Raw genomic sequence first — 14,656 nt, 5'->3', positions numbered from 1 at the left:
TTTTATTTTTTTTTTAAACTTTATTTATTTTTGAGACAGAGAGAGACAGAGTATGAACGGGGGAGGGGCAGAGAGAGAGGGAGACACAGAATCGGAAGCAGGCTCCAGGCTCTGAGCCATCAGCCCAGAGCCCGACGCGGGGCTCGAACTCACGGACTGCGAGATCGTGACCTGAGCTGAAGTCGGACGCTTAACCGACTGAGCCACCCAGGCGCCCCGAGTTTGGGCTTTTAAAGCCCACTGAAATTAACTCTTTTTTAATTCTTATTTTTCTCATTATAAAATGAATACATACTGATGGCAGGGGGGAATGAGAGACTATAGAAAGGTATAAAGGAAAAAAAATATTGTTCGTATTCCCATCACCCAGAAATAATCACTCTTAACAGTTTTGTTGGTCGTTCAGACTTGTGTATCTAGATGCATACCTCCCTGCATACATATGCACAAAGACATACATAGAGATATGCTTTTTTCACCAACGGGACAGTGCATAATTATGTATCAAATAAAAATTATTGATTTTTTTTCACTTAGCAGTTTAGGAACATTCTTCTGTGTCAGAAAATAGTACTCCAGATTGGGGACAGCACACCGTGTTCCAGAAGCCAAAAGCAGGCCCTCGACCTGTTTGAGGAAATAAAGTTTCATCGGAACACAACCACACCTATTTGTTTACACATTGCTTTCTCACTACAACGGCAATATTGAGCGCAGTTGACCCTTGAACAATGAGGGTTTGAACTGTGCAGTCCACTTATATGTGAATTTTTTTTTAGACAGTACAACACTCTGAATGTATTTTTCCTCCTTATGATTTTCTTAATGACATTTCCTTTTCTCTAGCTTTCTATATTTTAAGAACATAGTATAGGATACATATAGCATACAAAATGTGTGTTAAGCGACTGCTATCAGTAAGGCTTCAAGTCAACAGTAGACTATTACTAGTTAAGTTTCTGGGGAGTCCAAAGTTACGTGCTGGGGGTACATGACTGGCTCAGTCAGTAGAGCATGCTACTCTTGATCTCAGGGTCGTAAGTTCGAGCCCCATGTTGGGTGTAGAGAATACTTAAAAATGAAGTCTTTTAGGGGCATCTGGGTGGCTCAGTCAGTTAAGCATCCAACTTTGGCTCAGCTCATGATCCCACTGTGTGTGAGTTCAAGCCCCACATCGGGCTCTGTGCTGGCAGCTCAGAGCCTGGAGCCTGCTTCGGATTCTGTGTCTCCCTCTCTCTCTGCCCCTCCCCTGTTTACACTCTGTCTCTCTGTCTCAAAAATAAACATTTTTTAAAAAATTTAAAAAAATAATAAAGTTTTTTTTAAGTGATATGCAGATTTTTGACAGCAGGAGGGTCAGCACCCCTATTCCCCACATTCTTCAACTATATTTGTGACCAAGAAAGTATGGCCGATGCACCTGTAATATTTATTATCTGGACCTTTATAGAAACCATCCGGGGACCCATAAGCTAGATCATGGCTTTTAAACCTGAGGGTTTGTGGACTTGGGTGTGGAAAAAGATTATATCTTTATTTTCACAGACTCCAACTGAAATTTAACATTTCTTCCAATTATTGATATAGGCAAGAAATCACAGTCATGTTCGCTGTACCTGCAAATCTGTCTCAAGCTTGTCACATGTATCTTGGTGTATTTTTGTTCACCAGCAGTTCAAAATCATAACTCTTAGACCTACTAGATCTTACTTATCTCTATACAAGGAATCCTATTTATTAATATATTACAGGTTTTTAAATGTCTGATAGCTTTATTTTCACATAAATGTTTTCTTTGCAATCCTGTGTATTGTTTTTTTTTTCAATGTTTATTTTTTTATTTTTGGGACAGAGAGAGACAGAGCATGAACGGGGGAGGGGCAGAGAGAGAGGGAGACACAGAATCGGAAACAGGCTCCAGGCTCTGAGCCATCAGCCCAGAGCCCGACGCGGGGCTCGAACTCCCGGACCACGAGATCGTGACCTGGCTGAAGTCGGACGCTTAACCGACTGCACCACCCAGGCGCCCCTCCATTGCTTTTTAACCAACATGCACTCTGTTTCAAAATTTCCACTCCTCTTTTTAAAAAATATTTTTAATCCCACGATGCCCACAAATCCTTATGTCTTTGTCCAATTGTTTACTTAGGTTGCCTTGTTTTTAGTTTATGTATTTATTTGGGGAGAGAGGGGAAGAGAGAAAGAGAAAGTGTGCGCATGCAATCGGGGGAGAGGCAGAGAGAGAGGGAGAGAGAGAATCCCAAGTAGGCTCCAAGCTGTCAGCACGGAGCCCAACGTGAAGCTGGATCCCACAAACTGTGAGATCATGACCTGAGCTGCAACCAAGAGTTAGGTGCTTAACCGACGGAGACACCCAGGTGCCTCTAGAATACATTTCTTAAAGTGAATCGTTGGATCAATAGTGATACACTTTACTTGCAAGTTCCCTGATACCTGTAGCCAAATGGTTAATAATAACAACGGTGGAAGTGGAGATGGTAATGGTGATGATATGAACATGGTGCTGACTATATGCCAGACAGCGTGCTAAGCAGTTTTCACATAATAGCTCATTTAATCCTCGGAGGCACCATTATTGTCCCCTTGTACAGAAAAACAAACTGAAACAGAGAAGGAGGCTCTCCTAAAGTCACACAGTTGTCAGGCTAACAGAGCTGGGATTTAAGCTTGGGCAGGGTGGCTGTGCACTTTTCAGTTTCTAGAAGACACTCAGAAGACCCAGAGGAAGCTGAGATATGATGACAACAAGGAGTCAGCCGGGACTAGAGCAGGTGGGGAGAGGATCACAGGAAGAAGGGAGCAAGTAGGAGGGACAGTGGAGGGGCAGTGTGGCCAGAGCAGAGGGAGGGAGATGAGTTCAGGGGGAAGGCAACTCGTCATTAGCGGTTGCCTAGAGCTGGTTGATGGAGGAATTGAAGTGTGCCACCTGAAAGGGTATTTCTTTTCAGGATAAAAAAAAATGTGCTGAAATTGGTTGTGGTGACGCTTGCACAATTCTGTGGGTGTATTAAAACACATGAAATTGTATACTTTATATGTTTTTTAATGTGTATTTTTGAGAGAGAGAGAGAGACAGAGTGCAAGTGGGGAAGGGGCAGAGAGAGAGGGAGACACAGAATCTGAAGCAGGCTCCAGGCTCTGAGCTGTCAGCACAGAGCCCGACGTGGGGCTCGAACCCGCAAACCGTGAGATCATGACTGAAATTGGTCGCTTAACCAACTGAGCCACCCAGGCACCTGTGAATTGTATACTTTAAATGGATGAATTATATGGCATGTGAATTCTATCTCAATGACGCTTTTCTCCCCAAAGAAAACACGTTTATATAATCATCTCAGACAAGAATGTGAGTCGTGAAGACTGTCCTGTCCGATGACGGGAAGAGTATACAGGACAGGAAATCAGAACCCCTCACCTACGCTCATGTGAACGTCTGGTCCCTCATCTGTTAACAGCTCCTGCACCACCTACATAACCACATGGTAAATTGAGAGGTGACGTGACACCTTACTCTTTCCTGTAACAATGTTTTGATCACCTACTATGCGCCTATGTTCTAGGTGCGGAGGTACAGTAGGGCACAATACAGATGCAGTCTGCCCTCAGGAAGCCTTTTCTAATGGAAGGGACAGGCAGTAGCTAACAACACAAATAAATACAGTGGATGATGCTAAGTGTTCAAAAGAAAAATCAATCCAGGAAGTGAGTTACAGAGCAATGGCCCTATTACACGGACCTAATAGCACAGGATCCAGGGAGGTGCTACTCAGAGAAGCCCTCAGATGAGATGGCACTGTAGTGATCCGAGAGATAATATAAATGAGCAAGTTTTATGGACTGCGAACTGTTAAAGAATATTCATTGTTACTACTGATGACATAACTGTTCATACATGTCCTCTCTAAGACAGAACAATAAATTTCAGATTTCTCTTTTTATCTGTAATTCCATCCGTTATGGACTGGCTTGGGTTTCCCCAAAATTCGGACATGGAAACTCTCACCCCCATGGGACTGTATTTGGAGACTGGGCCTTTAGGGCGGTGAGGAAGGTCAAATGAGGTCCTAAGGTTGTGGCCCTAATCAGATAGGACTAGTGTCTTTGTAAGAAGAGAAAGAGACACCAGGAGTCTGGCACGGAGAAAGGGCCAGGGGAGGACACAGTAAGAAGGGGGCCTTCTGTAAGCCAAGGACAGAGGCCTCAAGAGAAACCAGCATGGCCACCACCTTGACCTTGGACTCCCAGCCCTCACAACTGTCAGAAAACAAATTTCCATTGTTTAAGCCACTCGGTCTGTAGTATTATGTTATGGCAGTCGTGGCTATCTTGCTCTGGAAAATTTTATGCATTAAACATAGGAATTACCTATTTCTTGAAAGTTTGAAAACCTCATTTGTTTGGCCTCCGAAGTTACATTAGAGATAATTTTCTGACAAACAGTTCTGTTTTTTCAGAACTGGATTCTGATTGGATATTCTCTCAGAAAAACATTCATTTCTTTGAAATCTGCCAACACCTTAAAAGAAAAGGCATCTCTTTTTCTTTGCTCTGTTTTCATTTGAAATTGTATTTGTTGTATTTTCTCTTCTTTTTGTCCTAGGTAAAAATTTCCCAAGATTTGTCTATTCTGCGTTGTTTTTATTTTTAAGCCCATAGAATTATTTGTCAATTGTATGGCTCTTCTTGGCCAAATCCACCAGTTTTTGCTGTAGTATTTGTTATTTTTTCTTCTATTTTCAATATGGATGTTTTGTCATTTTGACAAGTTTTTGTGGTGAACACTCACCTTATTTTTCCCCCTTTTTATAAACACTTGGTTCACTTCATTTACCTTAATTCTTTCTTATTTCATGATGAACATATTTAAGCCAATAATTTTGCTAATGGTTTGGGTTTCCTGGTTTTCTGAAGATATTCTCTTCTCATTAATTTCTAAATTGCCAGTAAATATGTGCTTTTTGTTTCTTCTTTACCTCAATATTTTGGGGGAGAGTATTTTTTTTTTACATTTATTTATTTTTGAGAGACAGAGCACAAGTGGGGGAGGGGTAGAGAGAGGGGGGTCACAGAGTCCGAAGCAGGCTCCCGGCTCTGAGCTGTCAGCCCAGAGGCCGACGCGGGGCTCGAACTCACCAACCGTGAAATCATGACCTGAGCCAAAGTCGGACGCTCAACCGACGGAGCCACCCAGGCGCCCCTGGGGGAAAGTATTTTTATTTACTGCTAAGATTTATAGCATACATTTATTATTTATCTCTAATTTTATCGCACTATGTTCAAGATACTTTATGTATTTTTATTTGGGGAAGTTATTTTCTCAGTGTGCTAACACCTGGTCAGTTTTTTAAAACATTAATGGATATCCAAGAGGAGAGTATAGTTTCTGTATACAAAAGACCTATTGAATCTTCTTATTTTTCAGAGAGAGAGCGCGAGCAGGGAAGGGGCAGAGAGAGAGGGGGGACAGAAAAGCAGGCTCTGTGCTGACAGCACTAGCCTGATGCGGGGCTCCAACTCAGAACTGTGAGATCATGACCTGAGCTGAAGTCAGAGGCTCAACAGACTGAGCCACCCGGGTGCCCCATTGTCTCAGATTTTAAATTGTCAGAAAATAATTTTGCCACCTTTGAGCCTTTCTGTTTACATTTGCCAGAAAAATTTTACTCACCCTTTAATTGCTAAACTTTTCTCTGCAATTCCTTGTAGGTATATGTTTTATTTTTGCTTTTTTAATTGCTCTGTCAATTAATTACGAACGAAGTGTTTCTTCCTTTCTTTTGAGGAAGCAGGTGGTACTGTTTCATGAGAGAACCGTGAGTGGATTTCCCAATACTGCGCGCCATTTAATTTATAGTTGGTGAGAATTCCTCTGATATTCTGCACCTGATCGTCTATCAGGGCTGGTGTCTATCTTTTTTTTTTTTTTTAGTTTTTATATGCGTCTAAGGGGAAGTTGTCAGATACTGTCGTAGAGCCTACAGGCAGATGCCATTTTAAATTAGAGTCTGTACAACTAAATGTTCGTGCTTTATAACAACTCCCTAACTTAACTTCATAAGTTAACACAAGAATCACGTCACTGCTGGAGAGTGAACTCCAATCATACGCTCACCTTCGTGTCACTCACTCAAGATTCAAATCACCCCAAGAAAACTGTTACTAATTCATTGCAGCTTAACCAGTTTCATTCAAACGCACCAGGCTAGTTTTCCTATGTATTCACTTAACAAAATGGTACTGGGCACTCATTTGTGCTGTGTACTATTCTGGACCCTGCGGATAAAGTGGGGAACAAGATGGAATGTTTTGTTTTGTTTTTTTAAGTTTATTTATTTATTTTGAGAGAGAGAGAGAGAGCAAGCAGGGGAGGCACACAGAGAGAGAGAATCCCAATCAGGCTCCACACTGTCAGCACAGAGCCCGATATAGGGTTCGGACCCATGAACCGTGAGATATGATCTGAGCCTAAAGCAAGAGTCAGACGCTTAACCAACTGAGCCACTTAACCAACTGAGCCATTCTGCCCCAAGTCAGAATGTTTATATCCTCATGGAGAATACATTTTAGTAGGAAAAAGATAAACAATAATTCTAGGTAGTGATGCATGCCGTAGAGAAAAATGGAGTCAGAGAAGGCAGATGGAGTAGTTATTTTAGGGACGTGACCTCTGACCAGAGACCTGAAAGTCAAGGAGGAGGTCGGAGAGGGCTGGGAACAGAACAATGGAGGCAGAGGGAGCAGCGTTAGCACCCCAGCCCTAAGACAGGAACAGACTGCCGTGAATGAACACGAAGACTCTTCTTGTGATATTCAACCACGATTCAAAGCCCATTGGCTGCTCCGGGCTCACCTGCTATCATTCTGGCGTCCAGAGGGAGGAGAGCAGGACAATCTGTCATCTCTCTCTGACTCTGTTGCAGGAGGTGGAGCACGTGCCATCGGCCATTCCCCCATCAGAAAGGGAGGAGCCGCCGAACAAGTAAGGCTCTACTACATCTCACTTTTTTCACTGTCCAGCAACCCTTCTTGTACTTACATTTTTAAAAAACGATTTCCAGCTAACATCATGCAACCAGATTCCATACAGCCCCAAGCATATTCACCCCCTTCCCAGAGGCAAGCAGAGAAAGTCTCTTCATTTGTGCTGAGGGCTATTCCTCCGGTCCTTCTGGATCTTATTATGAAATGTCTGCACTCAGTTGCAAAGTTAACCAGCACAACACATCCTATATAAAAATGACATAGGAAAGAATGAAGACAGAGAAGGGAAATTAATAAACACAAGCACATACAAATATGCACACATCTTACTACAAAAGGATATCAAAGTAACTATGAAATATGGAAATATTTACAAACGGCTTCTATTCTAAAATGTTTTAAAAATCTGTTAAATTTAAAAGACAAAGTGCAAATTAAAATGAAGAAATATCAACGGGTTAAAACAAACTTTAAAAGCTGATTTTTAAAATCAACTACTCAGAGTTTGGGGGTAGGAACCGATGCTTGTGATAAATAAGGTTAACAGAAGGTACAACAACAAAAAAGATCTACGTTTAGTTATTTCACTTTTTAAAGGACTTAAAATATGTTTTTAAACTTTAATTCCAGTATAGTTAACATAGTGTCATATTAGTTTCAGGTGCACGAGATAGTGATTCAACACTTCACCCGGTGCTCATCACCTGTTTTACCCATCCTCCCCACCCCCAATCTTTCTGGTAACCACCAGTTTGTTCTCTATAGTTAAGAGAATGTTTTTTGGTTTGTCTCTTTGTTTCTTTGTTTGTTTTGTTTCTTAAATTCCACATAGGAGTGAAATCATACGGTATTTATCTTTCTCTGGCTGACTTATTTCACATTATAGTCTCTAGATCCATTCATGTCATTACAAACGGCAAGATTTCATTCTTTTTTATGGCTGAGTAATACCCCATTGTATATAGATACCACATCTTCTTTATCCATTCATCAGTTGTTGGACACTTGGGCTGTTTCCATAATTTGGCTATTATAAACTAGAGAATTTTAAATATTTTGGATTAAAAAAATTCTTTACATCAAAAGACACTAGGGCACCTGGGTGGCTCAGTTGGGTAAGCGTCTGACCCTTGATTTCGGCTCAGGCCATGATCTCACGGCTGGGGAGTACGAGCCCCGTATGGGGCTCTGGGCTGACAGAGAGGAGCCTACTTGGGATTCTCTCTCTTGTTCTCTCTCTGCCAGTCCCCCACTAGTGCATGTGAACGTGTGCTCACTCTCGCAAGTAAATAAACATTTAAAAACAACAACAGCAGTCTATTGAGCATCTGACTTCGACTCAGGTGATGATCTTGCAGTTTGTGGGTTCAAGCCCCATGGGCTCTGTGCTGACAGCTCAAAGCCTGGAGCCTGCTTCAGATTCTGTGTCTCCCTCTCTCTCTGCCCCCACCCCCGCTCACACTCTGTCTCTCTCTCCTTCAAAAATTAATAAACATTAAAAAAATTTTTTTTAAACAACAGCAACAGAGGTGCCTGGGTGGCTCAGTCATGTAAGTGTCCAACTTTGGCTCAGGTCATGATCTCCCAGTCTGCAAGTTCGAGCCCCACGGTGCTGACAGCTCGGAGCCTGGAGCCTGCTTCAGATTCTGGGTCTCCCTCTCTCTCTCTGCCCCTCCCCTGCTCGTGCTCTGTCTCTCTCTCAAAAATAAATTAACATTTTTTTAAAAAGTGTTAAAAACAACAAAACAAAACGAGGCCTATAGAGAACTCTGTTAAAGAAAAAAAATAAAAAGGACACAGCGTGTGAAATTTACTGCCAAAACAGCATTTCAATGTACAAGGAAATTACAAGGAAACAAAATCCTTTGCATGACTGAAACTGTTTTTCCAAAGTAATTGATCCATTTTACATTCACACCAGCAATGTATCAGAGTTTCTCCAAACTCTTGTCAATACTTATCATACTATATTTTTTTATGACAGCCACTCTAATGAGTGTGAATGTGTATCTCACTGTGGTTTTAACTTGCGTTTCCCTATGCTTCATGGTATTAACACCTTTCATGTACTTATTGGTTATCATAGGTCTACTTTGGTAAAATGTCTATTTAGATGTATTGGACATTATTTAATTGGGTTATTATTGACTTGTAAGGATACGAGTCCTTTACCAGAGAGATGATTTACAAATATTTTCTTTCGGTTTGTGGCTCATCTGTGCCATCGGAAGTGTAGAAATTTTTAATTTTTGATGAAGTTCAAACTACTAGTTCCTTTAGCAACTGTTCTTTCAGTGTCCCATCCAAGCATTTTGGTTTGTGCTCAAGGAAAACAACGTAATTTTGACTTAAAAATATATACTAGGTACATTTTTTTCTTACCTCTTCACCAGTTTTGGATAAACCTATAGTATGGTGGCAACGCTCTCCTAATCTAAGCATCTGCTTTGCAAGGTACAAAAAATAGTCACAGGGGAAAACATTTTGTTATCAGTGCAGACTAAGCCGGCAGGTCATTATCGGGTGAGTTTTTGCCTACATATCACTCATTGTCTGCCTGCACCTCCCATCTGATTTCATGGGTAGCTTTGCACTATTGGCTTAGTTCTGTCGCACCAGGAAAATACTCCTTTTGAAAGCAAAGGTCAAACTTTACATGCTCAACCCCGCTGAACCCGCAATAAGACATTGGAAAATGAGAGACGGTCATATATAAGAGCCCACCTGAAGAGCCAGTGTTTGAGTTAGTGCTGTGTAACTTAGGAGCAATGAGAACCCGAACACATTCTTTCATTTCTTTAAGCCACAGACAGCCCTCTCACAAGATGGTAACAGTCAGATGAGGCTTGCTTGCACCCACTAAGCGCTCCGTGAATGTCAGATTGTTTTTTTGGTGATTACTATTGCTGTTGTCGATATTTATCTAGGAGGACCAGCAAGAAAGAACTCCAGAAAGTCATGTTTCAGAAACTTGTTTGAATCTAGGTTTTAACAATACTTAGGAAATCAGAGATTCTCCTTGGTACTCAGTGTGGCCTCTGGACCAGCGGCATCAAGGTCACCTGGAAGCTTGTTAGAAATGCAGAATCTCTTAAGTTTCTCAGGATCCACATAAGGGGAAAAAAAAAAAAGAGGTTAGAGTGGAAGAGAACCAAAGCATAAGAGACTCTTAAAAACTGAGAATAAACTGAGGGTTGATTGGGGGTGGGAGGGAGCGGGGGGAGGTAATGGGTATTGAGGAGAGCACCTTTTGGGATGAGCACTGGGTGTTGTATGGAAACCAATTTGACAATAAACTTCATATATTGAAAAAAATAAAATAAATAAAATAAAATAAAATAAAGTAAAGTAAAATAAAATAAAATAAAATAAAGTAAAATAAAATAAAATAAAATAAGAAATGCAGAATCTCTGGGACACCTGAGCGGCTTGGTCGGTTAAGCGTCCGAATCTTGGTTTCAGTTCTGTCATGATCTTGAGGTTCGGGAGATTGAGCGCCACATTTGGCTCTGTGCTGACAGTGCAGAGCCTGACTGGGATTCTCTCTCTCTCTCTCTCTCTCTCTGCCCCTCCCCCACTGGCTCACATGCTTGCGTGCTCGCTCTCTCTCTCTCAAAATGAATAAATAAACTTGAAAAGAAAAGAAATGCAGAATCTCAGGCTCTATCCAGATCTGCCGTACAGGAATCTGCATTTTACCAAGGTGTCAGGTGATTTGCGTGCACTTTACAGTTTGGGAAGCAACTAGAATCTTCCTACCTTGGGGGGAAAGAGTGAACACCCTGGAGGTCTCCTTCACCTCCTTGGACTCTACCCACCCGCCAGGCTGCTAAACGAGCCTGCTCTTCGAGGAGATCGTGGTTTGGTGCTCTCTCTCTCTCTGTCTCTCTCTCTTTTTTACCTCAGTAAAGGGAGTTTAGGGAGAGTCTTGTCTTATCTTCGGGGCACCATTACAGTTAATCAGGATTTCTGTCGTGAGGGGGTTTGCTGTACCCTTTCAAAGAAGAAGATAACAAACAATTAGCATAGACAAGATATGGACAGATAAGTAGAGATAGGTTGGTGTTCCTCTCCTCAGGAACGAATTAACAGGCTGATGAAACCAGCGATCAAAACTCTCAGTTCATCTTTTCAAGAGTCAGCACCTGCCTCAAGTGTTTAAATGGGAAGTGTGGCCTTTCAGATGGATACTTGTGGATTGGGGCTGTTTTCCAAAGTCACAGGCCCTTTAACAAGAAAGCGTCATCTTTTCCAGTATAAATTAAAAGAAAAGATAGGACTTGGAGCCCGCTTCACTGCCAGGCTCATCTGTCCCTGAATCTTTAAAAAGCAGTGCCCCCAACAGGAAAACAAAGAGTCCCTTCTCTCGTGTGTGTTTGTTTGTTTGTTTGTTTAATTTAGAAGGCCCAGAGAAAAGTGTGAGAAAAGTCACACCAGAAAATCACACATTTCGGATTGCATTTTGCTGAAATTAAACTAGGATTTGCCGACAACTTCTCAGATCCAGAGTGGGGAGGAGGAGAGCAGGAGGGAGCGTGACACAGTGAGTTCGACAAGCAGGGTCTCCCCACGTGTTTCTTTTTCTTAACCCGCACCCCCGCTCCCCCGCTCCCTAGTATAGACTGGTAATGAAAACACAGCAGGACGAGCTGTAGTAACTAAAGGCAAGGCATGTGACAGCTTTGGAGGTGACTTCCCATCGAAACTGAATCTCACAGGACACAGACGCATTAGGCAGAAGGAGAGGAAATGTGGTCAAGAGGGCAATTTTTAAAAACTGAGCTGTAATTAAACAAAACGAAACAAGACGCCAGACTCTCAATACAGAGAACTGGTGGTTGCCAGAGGGTTGGTGGTGGGCAGAATAGATAAAAGGGACTAAGAGGTACAAACTGCCAGTTATAAAACAAGTCAGCCACAGAAATGGGAAGTACAGCATTGGGAATATAGTCCAGAATATGGAAATAACATTGTATGCTGACAGTCGGTGACCACACTTATCATGGTCAGCCCTGATGCCTAGAATTGTCAAATCCGTGTGTTGTACACCTGAAATCAATATAAGACTGTATGTTAATTTATACTCGAAAAGAAATGAAGTAGAGCTAAAAAAAAAAAATTGAGCTGTAGTTCACATGCCACAAAAGTAACCCTTTAAAGGGTGCAGTAAAGCCTTGATTTGTGAGCATAATTCATTGCAGCAACATGCTTGTAATCCAAAGCACTTGGCTATCAAAGCGCATTTCAAGAACCATTGGCTCAGTTGTGATCGTGTGACATTCGGTGGCACGTACTACTCGTATTGCAAGGCGTCGCTTGTATATGAGGTTAAAATGGATTAGAGACGTTTGCTTATCTTGTGGAACGTTCTCAGAACATGTCGCTCGCAAACCAGGGTTTCACTGTATATTTACAAAGTGGTGCAAACAACACTACTATCTCGTAGCACGATATTCAGTCACCCCCCAAAAGAATCCCAGTACCCAGTAGCCTTCATGCCCATTCCCTCCTTCTCCCATCCTCTGCAATCTGTTTTCTGTAACAGGACAATTTTTCAGGCAGAGGAGGAGCCAGCCCACAGGATGATGAATTAAAAGTTCTTCAAAACTAGTTAAGAATAGACCAAAGGTGTTCTTCCACCACATTTTAGAGTGTGCTGGGATTTTGTTTGTATTCTAATATGGTGAGGCCAACAGATCAGAGACGACTGTCCTTGAAAAGACAGTTTGGGGCCCCTGGGTGGCTCAGTCGGTTGAGCATCCGACTTTGGCTCAGGTCATGATCTCACGGTTTGTGAGTTCGAGAGCCCTGTGTCAGTCTCTCTCTGCTGTCAGCGTGGAGCCTGCTTTGGATCCTCTGTCCTCTTCTCTCTGCCCCTCCCCCACTTACGCGCTCTCAAAAATAAAACAAAGAAAGAAAGAAAGAAAGAAAGAAAAAGAAAGAGACATGCCACACCATACAAGACTATCTGGGGAAGCCCCAGGGTGGGCAGGAGGCAGAGAGTGAGGGGAAAGCATAGACCAGAGCCTTATTGTTGTTTTCTTGGGAAGGAATGGGCAAGTCAGGGTGGATAAACTGATCAGGTTTAGTATTGGGTAGTGTGACTAATTTCAGGGGCCTCTTGACTACAAGGTGATCCCTAGTTGGCTGGTATGATGCCCTCTCGGGTGATGTAGGATAGGGGAATAGTGTCCTGGACTGCAGAAGACTGATAAAAGGAAGTGAATGGGGGTTTTGGACTCAGAATGAGTTGGTTTGCATATCAAAGGTGTGCATTCTGGCAAGTTGTTTGCTCTTTCTAGGAATTAGCTAACCTGGGGAGAGGCAGTTCCCACCTGGTTCTGCAAGGCCCCTAAATGTCAAAGCAAAACAGAACATAGAAAATAACATGACTTCACTTCAGTCAATCTCATCAGCTGGGATACACATCTTAGGAAATCAGACCAGTGCCTGATATAACGTACATTTTTCTTCTTCTTTGTAAACCTACACATTTTTAGCCTTGTTTTAAGCAATAGCATCCATGAAATCATGGGTCTGATAGGCTTAGTATATTTTCCAAGCAAATCTTAAAGTACGTACGTAACAAAATTACCCAAACTCTGTCGCATACTACCGGTGTTTTGTGCCTGCTGGAGTGGGAAGCACTGATCTAGCTTGCCTTCTGCATTTGGCAGAGGAGACATTCGAGGCCCAGGAAGGGCAAATGACTTGGTCATATACCTATTTGTGGCAAAGCAAGTGTTAGTACCCATCCCTGTGCCTTCCCGGTTCTGTGTGCAGGTGCTAACAGAAAGGGAGGCAACTACTTTGAGTCATTTGACCAGTGACCCCTCGTGTTATTCTATGATCTCCTGGCCCAATTATCTGTTTAAAACTACCAATATCATGAGCCTGAAAACAAAAGCATTTCCCCTGCTGTGTATCTGTATTCTTCATTGTGTACCTCTCAGGTCACTGCAGACTGGGAGGGAAGGTCTTCCTTTCTACCCTGGACACCTGAGAACCCCAATGACGAACACATCCCTTGCTTTGAACTCTGGGCCAGGAGGGCCTAGTCTAAACCTGTCCTCAAAAAGTCTGATTCAATTAAAAAATTCCAAAGATCGGAATTGAAAGAAGGAAATGACATGAAAGTCAAACTATACAGAATTCCAAAAAGATAATTCAAAGCCTAGATGCAGGGTTTGAAATTTTGTGTAGAAATGCACTATTAGCTTACAAAGTAAGCACGGAATTTGATTAAAATGATGCATGGCAAGAAACACTCTGGTCCACTTGGTAGGTTTTTCCTCGAGGTGTCTGTGGTTTTATTAACAGTAGCCAGAGCTGACATCGGGTCCTTACTCCCCACCAGGTATCGGCCTAAACCGGAGGGAATGGGAAGAAGGCACTATGGGCCATTGTTTTACAGAAGAGGTTACTGAAGTTGGGAGAGGGTAAGTACCTTGCCTGGTGTCAGACCCATAGTAAGTGACAGAGCTGGGACGTATGCCCAGGGATGTGTGATCCCAGAACCCACGGCCTTAGCCAATGCTGCTCCATTGCCCCTATGTAAGGATTTCTCTCTCAACAACACACTGTCTCATTTCCTAGAAATTCACATGCTTTGTGCCAGGATGCCTAACTCAAATCGTACTGCCTTGAACATATT

The 14,656-nt window shown here is 42.4% G+C and overlaps 1 long non-coding RNA gene across 1 annotated transcript in view; it reads left to right on the top strand.

The window, feature by feature from the left end:
* LOC125160426 (uncharacterized) overlaps positions 1–14,429 on the top strand; it is a 129,918-nt gene extending 115,489 nt beyond the window's left edge. Inside the window, exon 3 of the long non-coding RNA XR_007150249.1 lies at positions 14,360–14,429. This is a non-coding gene — a long non-coding RNA (uncharacterized LOC125160426). The remainder of the gene's footprint in view (positions 1–14,359) is intronic.
* The last annotated feature ends 227 nt before the right edge of the window (positions 14,430–14,656 follow it).

The sequence above is a fragment of the Prionailurus viverrinus genome, chromosome A2 (assembly GCF_022837055.1).
Source record: "Prionailurus viverrinus isolate Anna chromosome A2, UM_Priviv_1.0, whole genome shotgun sequence".
In the NCBI taxonomy this organism is placed as follows: domain Eukaryota; kingdom Metazoa; phylum Chordata; class Mammalia; order Carnivora; family Felidae; genus Prionailurus; species Prionailurus viverrinus.
Note: the sequence above shows the minus strand (reverse complement) of the source record. Positions and strands in the feature narration are given on the sequence as shown.